Raw genomic sequence first — 15,971 nt, forward strand, 5'->3', positions numbered from 1 at the left:
ATCATTGCTATTGGTCTATCATTACACACATTTGCTCATCACAGAACTGTAAGGGTTACCCAGTGGCAACACAGTCAGCTTTGGACTTGCCACAAAGCTGCAAAAACTCAGAGGGGATCGACTTTGGTGCTGATCACAGCAAGGCAAAAAGCCACACAAGCTTTTGGGGCTTGGGCCCATCTGATGGAATGTCCATCAGTCCCGAGGCTGGGACAAGGCACACAGACAGACTGAGTTAGCTGCATGGTGGGGCAGGTGGGCATGGGTTGATAGACCTGGGCTCATGGGCTGGAAGGCCTGGGCTCCTGGCTTGTGCAGGCCTGTCGCTGAAAGCTGGTGCTTATTTTCAGAAATATAGAAAGGTAGAAAGCCTTTTTTTTTTTTTTTTTTTTTTTTTTTTTTTTTTTGTGGCGTTTCATGTTGCACTATGCTGAAGGACTGAATGGAAATAAAAATCCAACTCCTGCCCAGTGTTAATTTATGTTGATTTCATTGACAAAAGCGAGGTACTTAGTATTCCTACTAATACAGATCAGTGTTATATGATCACTGTTTATATGCTTCTTGCTCTCAAGAGGAAGCAGGTTGATACATCATACCAGTATTTCCAGCCTCAGATATGCAGCTAATACATTTCTTCCCCAAATACAGCTTTTCAATGGCAAATGTAGATACCTTTTTTTTTTTTTTTGCCTTTTGACCTCTGAGCTTTTGAATCTTTCTCCAAGTTCTTTCTCCAATCACAGGGTCAAGAAGCTCATTTTTCAAAAGTCACAATAGTCGAGTTTCTTAGGAGAGTCTGATCCTCTCCAGGATAGAAACTTCAATTTATGAAAAACAGTATTGTAACTGTCATGCTGGCTGATCTGGTCTTCTACCTCTAGAACAGAACAGAACAAAAGAAAATCAATTACACTGACATACCCCCCTTGCAGGGTGAGACTGTGTAAGCTTTCTGAACAGGCATAGCAGATGTTTCTTGAAGAATGATTTGCTAAGCCTAGTTCTTTAGGTGGAGAAATTAGGCATCTTTTCACAAATATTATGTCTTCCTTTCCTCAGTTACAAATTGCAGTTATTCTGTATTTCCAAGAGTGGTGTGTTTTATTGTAAAGATACCTGCTAAATGCTGGACTAAAATCACTACTTTGCATATGGTCCACCAAGCAGTCTGCAGATGGTGGCACACATCAAAAACCTCAGCAAAATGACACTGCATTAAGTGAAAAAATGTTTGTCTTTCCACACTATACCACCCTTCTCTGTCTTGAATTTGTACATCTAGATAAAGGTATAATGTTTGGTATTAGGGCTTAATTTTTGTAAAGGGTTTTAGCAGCCCAAATTTTTAGAGAAGTATTCTACCAGGTCAAGGAAGGACTTATTTTCTGAATGCCTAATATATATTTAAAGGCTGATAATAACACGACAGCTCCAAGAACGTTATATAACTTACAGAGTGTCTATTAAAAAAAAAAAAAAAAAAAAAAAAGACTTTGCCATTAAAAAAAATAATTAAAAAAATGAAGTAGAAGCCTGTGAGATTCCCACCATCTGGATGGAGTCCTTTTTCTTCCCAGATGAATTAGTTGTCAGGGGAGGAATTATTTTAGGCATCAAGTAACCCCTGATTGTGAGTGACAGACTAACACAAGAGCAGATGCAAGGTTACTGCTGCCTATCCATTATGTGGAAAGGAGACCCATGCATGTCCTACTTACTGTGCATACTGACTTGGGTTATTAAAAGAGTAACTAGAGGTGGGTCAGACCCAGAAGATAGCTCATACCACTCACAACAGATGTTCTTTCACAAGAGAGAAAGCAAACACTGGATGCTTTCTGGGGTTACTGTAGAAGGAGGTGTCTTCACTGCTTATAGCAAGTCACTACTTCAGATTCTTAACAGAAGCACAAAACCAACTTTTTCACTCAAAGAACAGTTATTTAGTAAGCTTTGTTAGGGTCTGAATTCTGCAGAAAGCATGTCCCAGGATAACTTATTTGCAGGTGTCCAATGCTTACAAAATCGTGACAAATTCAGATAAATAGAATAACTGGAAACATTTTGAATGCATATTAATGTAAAACACAGTTTTTGCTATTTCCTATTTCAGCTACTGGAAGTTTTTTTTTATTTACATAAATATGTTTTTCTGTAATTTCACCTGTCCTTGCAGGCATTACAAGTCCGTTAGAGGAATCTTTAGTAACATCTGCTCAATAACATTATAGGTTTATTTAATATAAGCTATATTCAGATATACAATGGAAGAGGCATTATTATAGTAGAACTGTGTGAAATGCTGTCCAGAAATTTTTGTGGCACCTACCTTATTCTCTATGAATTCAAAACTCAGATCCTGTCCATCCAAATCCTTACCAAGGTTTCTGAATTAAGAAGATTATCTGGATTAGTCTCACATCTGAACCAAATTTTTAGTTAGTGGACCAAAAGTAAGCCGAATCTAAAAATTCAAAAGTGAAGTGGTGGGCTGTGAAAAATGTTATGGTCTGAAAAAAAATAAAAAATGTTTTTAAGCAAAGAACACTGCAGGCCACTATCCCACATTTTTAAAATCTAGTATAAAGAAAACAGGTGGTCTAAATAAACATATATATGAAATAAATGTGTGTTAAATACTAATGAGATCTGATCATTTCCTCTTTATAGATAATGTGATGAAACACAAGAGGACTGTGGACAGTACTAGCTGAAAATAAAGAAATAAAAAACAGTGCCATCTTGTGGTAAGTGAAATGCTTTGATGAGAGAAAATAATTTTTTCACACGTAGTCAAAAGTCTAAGTGTTAGAATAAGGCTTTATAGAAATTGAAGTGGTGCCTTTTCCCTCCTCTGAGTGGGTTTCTTCGATGAGTGTATAAGTGCTGGTGTTAGAAATACAGAAATATCTAGTTCCACCAACAAGACATGAACAGTAACTACATTGAGTTTAAATGAACATATTCACATCCAGCTCCTGATTCTGTTATCCTATTTTACATAAGTTACTAGTCTATGTATTTGAATAACTGACACCGAAGATGATCAGTGCTTATGCCCAGTATGTCACTGCTGAAATGCTGTAACAGTGCAGCTCAGGATGGCTCTGCAATACTAAGACCATGTCACCTCTTAGGAAGGTAACTTTCAAGAAAAAAGGCTTATTTTCTGAGAACATGCTCTCTGAAGTTGTGCAGTCTGCCCAGGTGAGTATGTACAGATGGGAATGTCATTGAGAGTATCAGAACAAGAACTTATCACTGCCTTGCTCTAATTACTGATTCTACAGTATGACTAAAAATAAACCTGAAGCTTTATCAGGCAGAGTGACTTTAGCAAAATATTTCTAAGGCCTGACTAAGACTACTGAAATCAGCAAGATCTTTTGTCTTTGACCTAAATGAAACAAGACTTCAACCTAGAGTACACATACTTCTAACATTATCCAACATTTTCTGCTTTACTCCACGTTTTTTTTTTTCTTAAATCACGTGATATGTTTACCAGTGCAGTTGGTGGTAATAACATAATAAAAGCTTGATAATTATTTTAGGAGCCATGGACTGTCTGGTACTGTATCACCCAGTGAGTAATACATACTCTGAAGTTATTCCATTAATTTGTTCTATTTGATTGCTTTAGAGATATGAAAAGAATTCTATAGTTTTTGTTATTAAAAATTCCTTTCAAGTACCCATACAGAAAAACTTCTGGATTTCTTGAGATTTGTCAACAGCATTTATTAGGAAAAAAATAAAAAAATAAAAAAGAAAGAAAGAAATGAAAGGTGTATTTTGTGGAATTTTCTAAAGATTTAATTAAGATTTCATGGAAATTTTCAAAATTAGCCTTGAAGTTAACATAATTAATTCCTGGAACATAGCCAAAGGTATTAGAATTAGAGAATTGCATGTCTTTATCTAAAGTATGTTATTCATCCTAAGCAATAAACATAACTCTTTGCCATAAATGTTAGGCCTACAATACTCTGAATGTTGCCAAGAGGAAAAAGGAAGATCTTTTGCATCAAGAAAAAAAATACAGGTAACTTCTGGCCAAACTGTGACTAACCTTATTTCCATTTAGATTCAAGTCTTGAATATACAGACTTTGTTTTTATTTTATGACTGAAACAAATACCTTTTCTACATGTTTAAAAAGAGCAGTCTATCATTTTTATTTGACTAATTTCCCCTCCATTACTACTGAAGGTCTGACAATGCACTTATTCGTCACCTTTCAAAGTTTTCTCCATAGTGACTTAGATACAGACATCTGAAAAATTAATTGTCCAAAATGAGGATTTCTGAAAATGAAGATCAAGACATTTATTATCTTTCATTGTTATTCTACATTCAAAAGCAAAGGTATATGTCTATCTGACTTTTTAATTATAGGTGACGGGAGAATAAAGTTCTCAGTGTCACTTAGGAAATATGATACTTATATATTTTCCTGCGGTAGGCTTTTTTAAAATGTAATTCTTTAATACTTACTAAAGCACATTAAAAGCAACAGATCACTCTTATGTACCTCTGCGAATCATTGAACCCTAATGCTTCAGCATGTAGTCTAGGAAAGAACTGTTGTGCCTCACAAGCAACAGTACTGTGTATATTAAGGATAAGGTGATGACTTACTGCATCGCACAAAATGTGTTGAAATCTAGTAGCACTTGTAATGACATCTCACTACTTTTTTAAAAAGTGCTCAGATTATCACAATAATTGGTCGAGCAAGGTAAAGAAGATTAAGTCCCCCTAATGTTATTTTCTGTCTAATCTGATTGAGCAAAATCTAGCTATTTGCTGGAGGAAGTGCAGTGACTATACTCCTAATCAATGTCAGAGAAATCTCCACAAGTACCCATGTGATCCCAGAGTGTATAAAGTATGTAATGTAGAAGAAGTGAATAATATGTTGAGCTTTGATAGCACTTACTAGCTATCGATCTTTATTCAACAGGGTTTTCCCAAGTAAATGAATTTTTTTCAGGAGGGTAAAGAGCAAATTGACTGGTTCAGTCTGGATATCTGGGAAAGGTGTTATTGTACCATATGAAGGATGTAATAACTGGTGTAATAATCTTTTGCATCATAATGTACTTGTGTGCTTTTAAAAGTAGGCCCTACTTCCCAGATGGTGCAATGTTGGTATATAGTACTTCTGGCAAAAATGATTAACATCTTCTGCAATTCCTCCTCTTGGCTCTCTGATGCATGTTGAATATGCCTTATATTATGCAGCCACATCAAGATGTTATAACAAGCTGAGTAAGTGCATAGAGTAAGTAACTATGATTATCCCATACTAACACCGTTGCCTTTTTTTGTTCACAACAAGATGGTATTTCCCAAAAGGCTAAAACAAGCCATCTTTTTCTCCTAAGTACTTCCTAAATGACTGAAATAAGGAGATGCCATGCTCTTAACTGGTGGGAATAAATCATACATTAAGACACAGAGCTTAGCTAAAAGAGCATCAGGCTGCTGATCTTTTAAAATATCAGAAATGAATCATTATTCTATTATTTACTGACTAAGACATAAATGATCATAACATCACCAATGTGAACGTAGCTAACATAACTGATGTTAGTTTGTGACCAAAGCAGATATGAATTTATTACCAGTGTACACAGGCCAATGCACAGACTAAAAGCATTTTTAGTGACATTTAGGTCATAATTGTCCAGTAGGTGGTGTTATGAGTCACAGCAACTGGAAATTTCTCAGGAAAACTGAAGTGACCTGAATGTTACACGAGTTCTGGATTTCAGGGAGCAAGGATGACCAGTTGGATGAACATTACAGTACAGATTTTTTTGATTGACAATTAGGATTTATTTATATAGATATAAGAAGCCTAGCTAATAATGCAGATGGAGTGAGCCACAAATTGACACAAACTTACAGTCTGCTAATTTCTGTTTGTTTGCTTTTAAGGCTGAGAATATGCCACAAATCCATACAAAAGGCACAATCTGGACCTTTGTCATCTCTGGACAATTTAGTCTTATTTTTGTTTCTAAAAATTAAAAATGATCCTGAGTTAAATGTTTAAAGTTAAGATTATTCAAACCTAGTAACACATTCTAATGAAGCATCTTCTAAGAAACACCAGGATCTGCAAAATAATACAAAAACAGTATGGCCACATTTAGGCCTCCTTAGTATATGAGGATCTAGGAAGAAGTAAAAGATGAATGGGAAGAAAGTAAACAAATAGGCTCCCATTGTAAGTAAAAACAGATTTAGGCTTCTCTAACCTGCTTTCGGAAGCTAACACTCCATGGGGCACCGTCCTGCTGGCTACAGTTGCAAGATCACATCACACTTTGGCCCCAATCCCATTTTATAGCTGTAACAGCCATCCGTGAGGTTGTCAGCTGCCTCACTGAAGATTTGCATTTCACTGCTGTATTAAATATGTGCAAAGAGGCCGAGGATCAGTGTCAAAAGCTGTGGAAGAACTATTCTCATCTGGTTCTTTCTAGTGACTTTTTCATACAGAAATAAAGCAATGGCTAAGTAAATGAAAAACCTAGAATAGGGTTCTTTCTTCTGTCTGAGGAATGTCCTAACATCAGTACTTTATCCTGTGTGCTCTCTATTTTCTGTTACTGTTTTATTCTGCAAAAGAGACCTCAACAATTGCTAGGCTAGGGAGAATTTGCATGTTTGCTTTCTCTGCTAAGTAGATGTAGGAGAGGAGAGACCTGAAACGTGTCTCTTCCTTGGCCTATTTTACATTAACCAGGCACTGTGTAAAATACATTGGCTGTTGGTAGGGTGTACACCAAAATCAACTTTTTTTTTTTTTTTTTTTTTTTTTTTTTCAGTCCAGATGAGTCCTTGAATCATTATTTGGCAGCAGGAGATGTGAGTTCTCACCTTGTGAATTTTGAATTCCTTCATGAATGAAGGCGTGGCTTCACCTTTTTGTATTGGTAGCTGGGGTACCTTACATGGAAGTTAGAAAAGTTGGTTTAATCCCTCCCAAGAGCATACAAAAACTAAAATTAGGCTTCTTTATGTGTCCTAATCCCATGTGTGTGATGGTGCATATCTATTTATTCTTTTTCAAAGGCAGAGAAATGCTCTGGTTCTTCCCAAAAGCACCCTTGCAAACCAAAGTATACAAACCACCAATGATGTGCAGGAGAAGTTTGTGAGCTTTTAAGTATTTTTGCTGTATATGTCCTATTACAGACATGCAGCACAATATGTAATAGATACATAGCCATGTTTCCAGTCCCTGCACATTGCAAGGCTGGAAATAAGGTAGAACTACTATAAGAAAAGTAAACAAAAAAGATGACCTTTTATGTAGGTAAGGAGTTCAGAGTTACACAGTTGTTATACCTTAATTGCTTTAGCTGGAACATGAGGTACCTAGTCACTGCGCTTTCTTAGACGTGCCTTTTTTCACCTGTTAAAGAGTATCAGAGTCGTATTGCTAACCTCTTGCTCATTAAAATAGGAATTCCAACAGGTAGAAAGAAAGGAGATTTGCTATAAATAAAATCATTGATGAAATAACTACTCATCAATTATAAACTTCAAATTGTAGGGTTTATCTCCCATTTGCCTTTCACTGCCAGTTACAGATTCGATGGCTTATCATAATTATCTTGTTTATTACTGATATCCCAGGTGAGTAATATGTGAGAGGGCGTATTCCAGGAGTACAATACAGAGAAACTGTGTGAGCAACCATTTATTGGGATTAAGGAGTGCAGGGACATACTTATAAGGGAATGTTGCTGCGCTGTTGAAAATAGTCATGAAGAGAAGGACACCTGAGATGGTGATATTCGATTAAAAATAAAATATTGATCACTTGTAAATATGCATCCATGGGTTTAGCTAAACTTGACATGCATCTTAAGCCCTTTCTCCCCCCTGTATATGTGGCTTACATTTTGTAAAATCATCATCAAACCCAGTGCAAAAGAATTTCCATTTCTGCAGATTTACCTGAAAAGTGGCAATTAATTGGTAGCAAAACACTTCCAAACTCCATATAGTAGCAGTTCAACCAATTCAGGTAGTGAGGCTTCCAAAGAACATTAGTCTGTTCTGGCCTTGCAGGTGTTTCTCAGGTAAAAATGGTGCTTTGAGGAATACCAGCTAACATGAACAAGGCAGAAATCAGTCATTGTCCTCATACATTTTCCTCATACATCTACCTAGTTAAAGGAAGTTTCAGCGTGGAAAAAGTCTGCTAAAGAAAGACAACATTTAGCTGACAAGTTGAGCCATGAGTGTGTGTATGCGTGCGCATGTGTGAAATGCAGTTCCAGCAAGACTTCCAGCTTCCGCTTACACAGGATGCATTCACCAGCTCAACAAAATGCTGATTATCTTTAGTGGATTATGGATTGGGTCATTAGCATCTGTAAATGTCTGTGTTAGTTAGATGATGTGACTCTGTGAATTTATGCTGTGGTCAGGGCTGGAAGAAAACCATCACAGAATTTCCTTTCCACGCTTGTGTGCAACTTGACTATCCTGGAATCTTTAATAAGCAAATCAGGAGTCCTATACTAAATCATAAAATATCTCCAGTCTTGAATTAGCTGATGACTGTCAGACCAAAGTAACATTTTTTTCAGTAACACTGACCATTATTTAAGAAAAGTAAAGCACCCTAAGCGTGTTTGGCCTGCTATGCGATATTTTTTTATGATGAAAAATTGATTCTTGTCTTCCTCCTCTTTAGATTCTTTGTAGAATTAGTCATATGCAGCTGCCTGATTACACGTGTACAGTGTAATACAGTGCTTATATGTTAAGATCTTAAGTTTAAATTACAAGTTATATTTGATGGGAACTGGGCACTTCATTCCATGAAGGCTTCTTTGAAAATTCTAGGTTTTGTCTGAAAAAAAAATATGATTTCTAATACTTTTCAAATAGATATACTTAACATATATAAGTTTTCTTTTAAAAAAATAAAATGATATGTGAAAAAAGCCTATGATTTAAAATATTTTTCATGGTATACATGTATGTCGGAACAATTTTTGAAAAGAAAAAAGAAGCTGGTGTTTGTGAAACAGTGTTCATCCATAGTCCAGAATGCTGTTCACTCTGGGTGTATGGATGATGGGGGAATACCTGTTTCCATTCTCTACCAGCCAGTCTTTCAGGCTGAGAAGTTCTCAGGCACTTTTGAAGAGACTCAGGGTGGATATGCGTGAAAGTGTATTTACAGTACCTGAGGAACTGATGTTTTGGCGCAACACCAAAATGGAGCAGCAGTATAGCACAGTTTGTGGAACAGGCTCAAAAATGTTAGCATTTTCTTACTGCAATTGTTTCATTCTCTTTTGCTCTAGGCACCTTCCTTTACAGTCTAAACAAAACTGCCAGGGATTAGGTTGAATCAACTAGCTGCTAATATTTTAATCCTTTTGCAGCTCATTGACCATAGTTGAACTAAGCGCTGGTCAAGTGCCATGTCACTAGTTCAATGGAATTCAGACTTTGGCACTCTGAAAAAAAGCAACAGATGTGCTTTAATGATTATCTAATAACTTGTATTTTCTTTTAGTTTGCTGTGCTGATGAAATCTAATCTCATTGACCCAACAGACAAAACCGTAACAATAAGAACTTTAATGGCAAGACAAAGGACCTGAACAATACCACACTTTGGCTAGAGTCCAGAAATGAAAACCCTACAAAATATACTGGGAGCAACAAGCAGGTTGACTTCCATTCCATGAGCAGCTATAAAAATTAGCAATACATTATGGGAGTTAGCTGCAGGACTATGACTTCAACTTGCCTTCAAATGAGCATCCAAAAACATAGTAATAAATTACTTCTCAGCTTCATGGATTGGGAACAAGGGCTGAACTTGTCAATTTCCACCAGGGTTTTAATGAGACTAAAATATCTACATGCTTTAGTCAACCTGGTACAAACTTTTTAAACGCCAGAATTCATCTGGCAGTCTTTGCAGCAGCATACACAGCTGTAAACAGATAATGTTTCAGAATTGTCTGTTAGCTTGTGCTGTCACTGCTATACAGCAAAACTCCTTTTGCTATACAGTGAAATTCCTGCTTATGGTGATCTTCAAGAGACCTTTAAAAGAGAGAATAGAAGCAACTCTCTGTAAGATAACTTTCACTCATTTGCCATATGGTAGGATATTTGTAATATATTCTTTTCTGTCTGAAAATGTTGTCCTAAACTGTTGTGGAGCTGATCTCTTCCCTCAGGAATGCCTGGCTTAGTTCAGCAATGATATTGCAGTTATACAATTAGATTGCTAAATAAGATGATGCAATATTTTCTTCAGCCTCACATGGCTGAAGTGACTTCATAATTTTGTACTATATGCTGTTAAGCAATAACAACAACCTAAGAATCAAATCTAAGCAAGTATATCTAGGCTTAAAGATTGGAGGCCCTACTTGAATCAAAAAAGTCTTTGAGTCTATTTATCTTCAGGGCTTGTGTTCTGTATCTATACTTGTGTGGAAAGCCATTTTCCTAGTGATTCCTCTTTCCTAGCTGTATTTCCTCTGCTTTATCCAGGTTGAATTTGATCTAGCTACCTCTGTCTGGAAACTACTCTAATGTAGGCTTTGTGATATCCTATTTATATTACTGGGGACACTGATGGCAAATGGGACACATTAGGAAGTGTCACAAGTGAGTTGTCAGATGTTGAGGCCATGACTTCCCTATCTTTCCAAATGACAGCAAGTAAATATTTTGAGGTAGGGGACCTAGATAGAAGTCTTTGATCTCTATGTGTGCCCTGCAGAAGCTTCTGGAGCAGACATCAGTCATGCTAATAGACAGCTGTCAGAGGAAACAATGTCACCCATAATTGGCAGTACCCTTCTCTGAGTGCTGAAATCTGGCTAAGAAGGTAAAAATGATCATTCTATCTTCTGCAGGCTTCAAGGGAAAGGGAAAGGGAAAGGGGAATTAAAATTACTGGCATCTCTGAGCATTTTTATTGACAGTGTGGCTGTCAGAGGGGACTGACCGAAAGATCAGAGATGACCTGATTGACCGGATGTAGGTTGTTGTTTTAGTTTTAGCTTCTGTGAATCCTATGTGCTTTTGGAGTCACCAGAGATAAGAGAAGCAAAATGCACAGGAGGGAAATGACCTACCTTGTTGGACCTAACAAGCACTCCAGCAGGAAATTTTGTTGATGTGAAGTTAGAAACCTTTAACCCCATTCAGCAAAGCTTTGGCCCGTGGAATTTAATGGACATTCTGTGTTGCTAAGCAAAGAGCTATGAAACGTCGGTGATGACTACTACAAATGATGGTATTAGTTCCTCTTTCCATATTTCCAAGAAACTAATCCAGCTTCCCATGTACTCTGTAATCAATCAGTGAGATTCAGCGATCAACCAGTGAGTTCAGGGAAAGTCTGTGACCCAAAGGCTTGTGGCCACAGCCACAATATTAGAAATCCTCAACAATTCTGCTGGCCAAAAATGAATTGGGCTATGGGGTTCAGCTCCAGGTTAGGATCAGGGTTACCTCATTCAGGTCTTGGTGTTATTAGTGGTCTGCAATGGGTGCAAACTTTGCAAATAATTTCACCTCCGAATGTATCCATTCCTCTAGCTGTGAAACTGAAGTGCTCCCCTAATTTGTAAAGTTCCTTGCTGAACTTTATTTAGGCATCTCAGTTGTCCATAATGTATGTCAAAATCAATACGAGTGGGCATATCTGTCTTTTTTAACTAGCTCCATACTCTCCATATGAACAGAGCACCCTGGTTTAAGCTTCTTTAATCAGCAGGGCAGGGAGCATTAGAGCTCCAGTCATTAGAGAAGGCACAAGACTTTTAAAATTCCTCTATATTCTGCAGAGAAAATTTATCTATTATGCCAAAACTATGGTCACACATCAATAAAACATCCTTTGCTCTAAATTTGATCCTTGAAGGTATCACTGGTTCTTGGAGTATTGGGTTTGTTTTAACAAATTATCTTCATGTTTTTCTGTCAACTTCTATTTTTTCTGTCAAACTCTAGTTTCCCATCTCTCCATCTCTGTGGCTTTGAAGCTTATCCCTGATAAAAGACAGCACTTATGTCAAAATACACTAATGTCATTTTGACACAGAAGTGCACAGCCTGGAAGCCATTTCGCTTGGCAGAATTATCTCCTTTGGCAGACTGACCACAGCTGAGCTGAGCTGCTGGGCACTCATGTGTGTTTGTCCCACTCTTTTTGTCAGAGGTAAACCCTTGGGACTTTCATCAGCTCACACGAAATAAACAGCAGTGCAAATAAGGCTGAAAAAACTTGCTAGTCTGAGACTGTTTTCTGGGAAACAGTTTCTTGTTAGTTTTGGGGGGTTAATTCAGCGCACCAGAATAATCCATGGAAGTGAGTTACAATGCTAGACACAGTGCTTGCTCCTTTCTCCCCTTTTCTTCTGCTAAAACATGTTTTTAGTGAATGAAGGTGATAAACAGTTTGAAATTACTATCAATCATCTCCTTGGAGTTTCTGAGTAACTGTTGTGCTCCCGAGTGCAGCTCATCACTTTACTAATTACTCTAGATTATAGTCTTAAACTAATACAAACTTTTTGTCTTGAAGAGGATGATCTTGTGACTTATGTACTAGACTTTGGGTCTAGGTTCTGTCTTTCACATCTGACTGGAGAAGCCAAAAATCTTCTTTTTGCCACTTCTATCAACAGTAGGTCATAAGCACTGTAATTCAACATAAGAATAAATCAAACAGTGTTTTTGCTAAGAGGCCTTGCCTGTGGCTTCTTACACAGTTTTTAGGAAAAATAACAGTCAAGGAGGAGCTCAGCATTTGTATGCACCTACAAAGTGGTAGCATCTCCACTTCAGCTGTTTTTCAAAGCAAGTTTGTCCTTTAGCCCCATATCCAGGCCATTTTGATCCTTGTCTGCCATACCTATGTTTCACATAAACTTCCTGAGTGACCGTAGCTAAGTTATGTGCAACATGTGCTTTTGAAAAATTACCCATATTTGCCTATGATTTTGCTTTTATTCCTGCAAAAATGGGAATAATGCTTTCCTTCTTTTGCCACTGTCTGTTTAAACAGTAGCTTTTTGGGCATGATGCCCCTCAGTGAAACAGGATGTTCCCTAACTGGCACTGCCCCAATCTCTGTAGGAAAGAATGGCTAGTTATTTTGATCTAATTTTTGTCATACAGTGATAAAACTTGAATTTCACATCATTTGGTGCCAGACTTCTGTTACTGAATTCAATGGAAAAACAAAGCACTCACAGAAGTAACTAAAGATAACTGGCATTTCACTTTAAAATGTATGAGCTGCCTGGTACTTATTCTCCAAAAAATCACATCGTAAAGGTCTCAGGCTGAGTACAGAGTCAGTGAATGTTATTTGTATTGATCTCTCTGTCTTAGTTATAAGCTATAAAATGATAATACTCCACCTCATTAATTCACAAAGATGTTGCAAATATATGCATATTCATATTTGTGTTGCACATAGCTATTGTCGTGATAAGCACCATAAAAATGCATAGGAGTGTGCATCAGACTTTTAATAATGATGCAGTTAAGTAAAGCCTCAGTGAATACTGCTGGGAAAACACTATACTACTGAGTTCATTTTAAAGTATACAATATTTTTGCATATCGAATGAACTAAGTGTAGGGTGAATGAAATGGTGTGTATAACAAATTTTTAAAAAGGGATGAAAAATATTTTTAAATCTTTCAGATCTCAAGCGAAAGTTAGAAACATACTAAGTTCCCAGATACTCCAAATGCAAATATCAATAGCCAGCGCTAGACGTTGTGTGTTTTAGCCTGCTTAATATCACAGTAATGAATCTCTTATAAAAAATACTGCTTTCAATACTGCTATATCTAATATACTATATAGTATACTACTATATCAAAAATATTGCTTTAGTTTCAGAATTCCCTAGCATGTATTACAAACAAAGATTATGTGCCAAGCATTTGCCAAGGTAGCATGTTTTGATATTTGTGCTAAACAATGACAACCAGCACATCGGGTCTTCTTTATGAGAAGGCAGCATGGCTGAGAAGGCCATTAAAATGAAGTCAAGGCTTAAAATTATAACTGAATAGTTTTCCATTGAAAGATAAAAGTACTTTCAGAATTAAGACAAAATTAGTAATAATCAGTAATGTGACAAAGTGTCACAGTACTCAGAATGTATTAACCCAGAGCAATTAAGAGAATGAAAATCTCACTGCATCCCATATTTGTGGTGGAGTTGATCATAAAAAGTCTCTTTTCAGTTTGGATTTAAATTAATACCTTATTTTGTGATTCCTGACATTTCATGCATCATTACAAATATCTCTAGAGGGAAGAAGAAAGATCATTGTCTCAATGAGAGTTGAAAACAAGTGACTGAAATAAGAAAACAGTTGCAATATCTCAATACAGCATTGTTATTACTGCAATTTATTTTAAAACATGACTTAGAGAACCACAAAGGCCTCATCATGTTCTCAAACTGTGCCCTGTGCCTGGCTGTCTGCCTTGCCTTCATCTGCATCAAATAATGTTTGATGTTTTACTAGAAAATCTTTACAGCAATGAATCAACACATCTGTAATACAGAACAGAAACAGAAACTTTCCCACATCTCGTGAAGTTTTTGCACACTAGAAATCAGTAAAGAAGTATTTTTCTAGCTTTAACTGCTAACACAATTTTGGAAAACAGGACTGTGTGCTGGGTGGTAGATACATATTTATACTTAGCATGAACAAATTAAACAGAAACAGGGGTTTTAATTTTATTTACACATTGGCAAATAGTAAAGTCTACAAGGTTTTACTCCTCTTTAATGATTTATACTGCAACCCAATCAATGACGTGTGCCGATATCCTTCAGAACTCTACTGCCAAGATGACTGTCAAGCATATCAAAGTATTGGAGCTCCTGCAATATCACTGGAATGTTTTAAAAGAAAGGAGAGAGAACGAGAGCTTTTACATCTTCCTCAGGTTATCTCTAGTAAATCTGATTGCAAAAAAAAACAACAGGGAAAAGAGTTTTATCCAGAATTCTGGGGCTGGGAGCACATTTCTTAAACAAACAAACAAACAAAAGTGCATACAGACTCCGTCTTTTATTTTCTCCAAAGCATCAAAGGGAAGAAATATTTTCAACTCTTAAAGAAGAGCATAAACTTAGACAGTCAGTCCAGAGAGGAACAGCAGGCCAAGGAGGGTTACCTTCTTTCTCTTTTGTTGTGAATGTTTTTAGTTCAAACTCAGCAGACCAAAAGACAAGAAAGGTATTTCTGCCTATGGGGAGGCCACCATAAGAAGTGAGATGATATAGCCGTGTGCTTCAGGAGTAGCACAAAACTGAGCAGGATCTTGCAGTGGAACTCGCATTAAATGCGCCCAGCTCATTAAAACAGAGTGCAGGGAGGTCTGCTTCTTACGCCGCACTGGTTGTTACAACAGCTGGCTAAATTCAGCTGCAATTGTAGTGGACAGCAGCAGTTGGGGGCCTTGCTTCTTGTCTGGCCATGAGGGACCCCTACTATAACCTGTCATCACTCATCTAATGAGCTTGAAACAAGAGCAAAGACTCTTTGGCCGTACTTGGCTATCTTTAGAAGAGGTGGCATGAACCCACAACTGCTGTGTGTGGCAGGCTCCACTGGAGCTGAGCTCTGGGTACCGATGACAGAGCGTTGGGATCAATTCACACGCTTAATCCCAGGCTCAAGGGGAGCAGCAGTGTGGATTCCCAGCATACAGGCACACGTGCACTTCTTCTGGTTTAAGCTTTAAAGTATATGTAACTTTCTGAAGCCCTGATATTCAAACCAGGTTAAAGCATCCAGCATCTTGATTTTTAGGAGCCTGTCCTCTGTGTGGCCATTTTTCTCATTTTATTTATTAATTGCTCACTTTTATGGTGAGATAAAACCCAAGACTAAACAAAGAATGTTTATAAATAC

The 15,971-nt window shown here is 37.1% G+C and overlaps 1 long non-coding RNA gene across 1 annotated transcript; it reads right to left on the bottom strand.

The window, feature by feature from the left end:
• Positions 1-288: 288 nt before the first annotated feature.
• On the bottom strand, positions 289-6,606 carry LOC137856597 (uncharacterized). Its single transcript, XR_011096615.1, has 3 exons — positions 6,273-6,606; positions 2,333-2,390; positions 289-880 (listed from the first exon to the last, which is right to left on the bottom strand). It is a non-coding gene; the product is annotated as an uncharacterized lncRNA (long non-coding RNA).
• Between the last annotated feature and the right edge of the window lie 9,365 nt (positions 6,607-15,971).

Source organism: Anas acuta, chromosome 5 (genome assembly GCF_963932015.1).
Source record: "Anas acuta chromosome 5, bAnaAcu1.1, whole genome shotgun sequence".
Classification (NCBI taxonomy): Eukaryota; Metazoa; Chordata; class Aves; order Anseriformes; family Anatidae; genus Anas; species Anas acuta.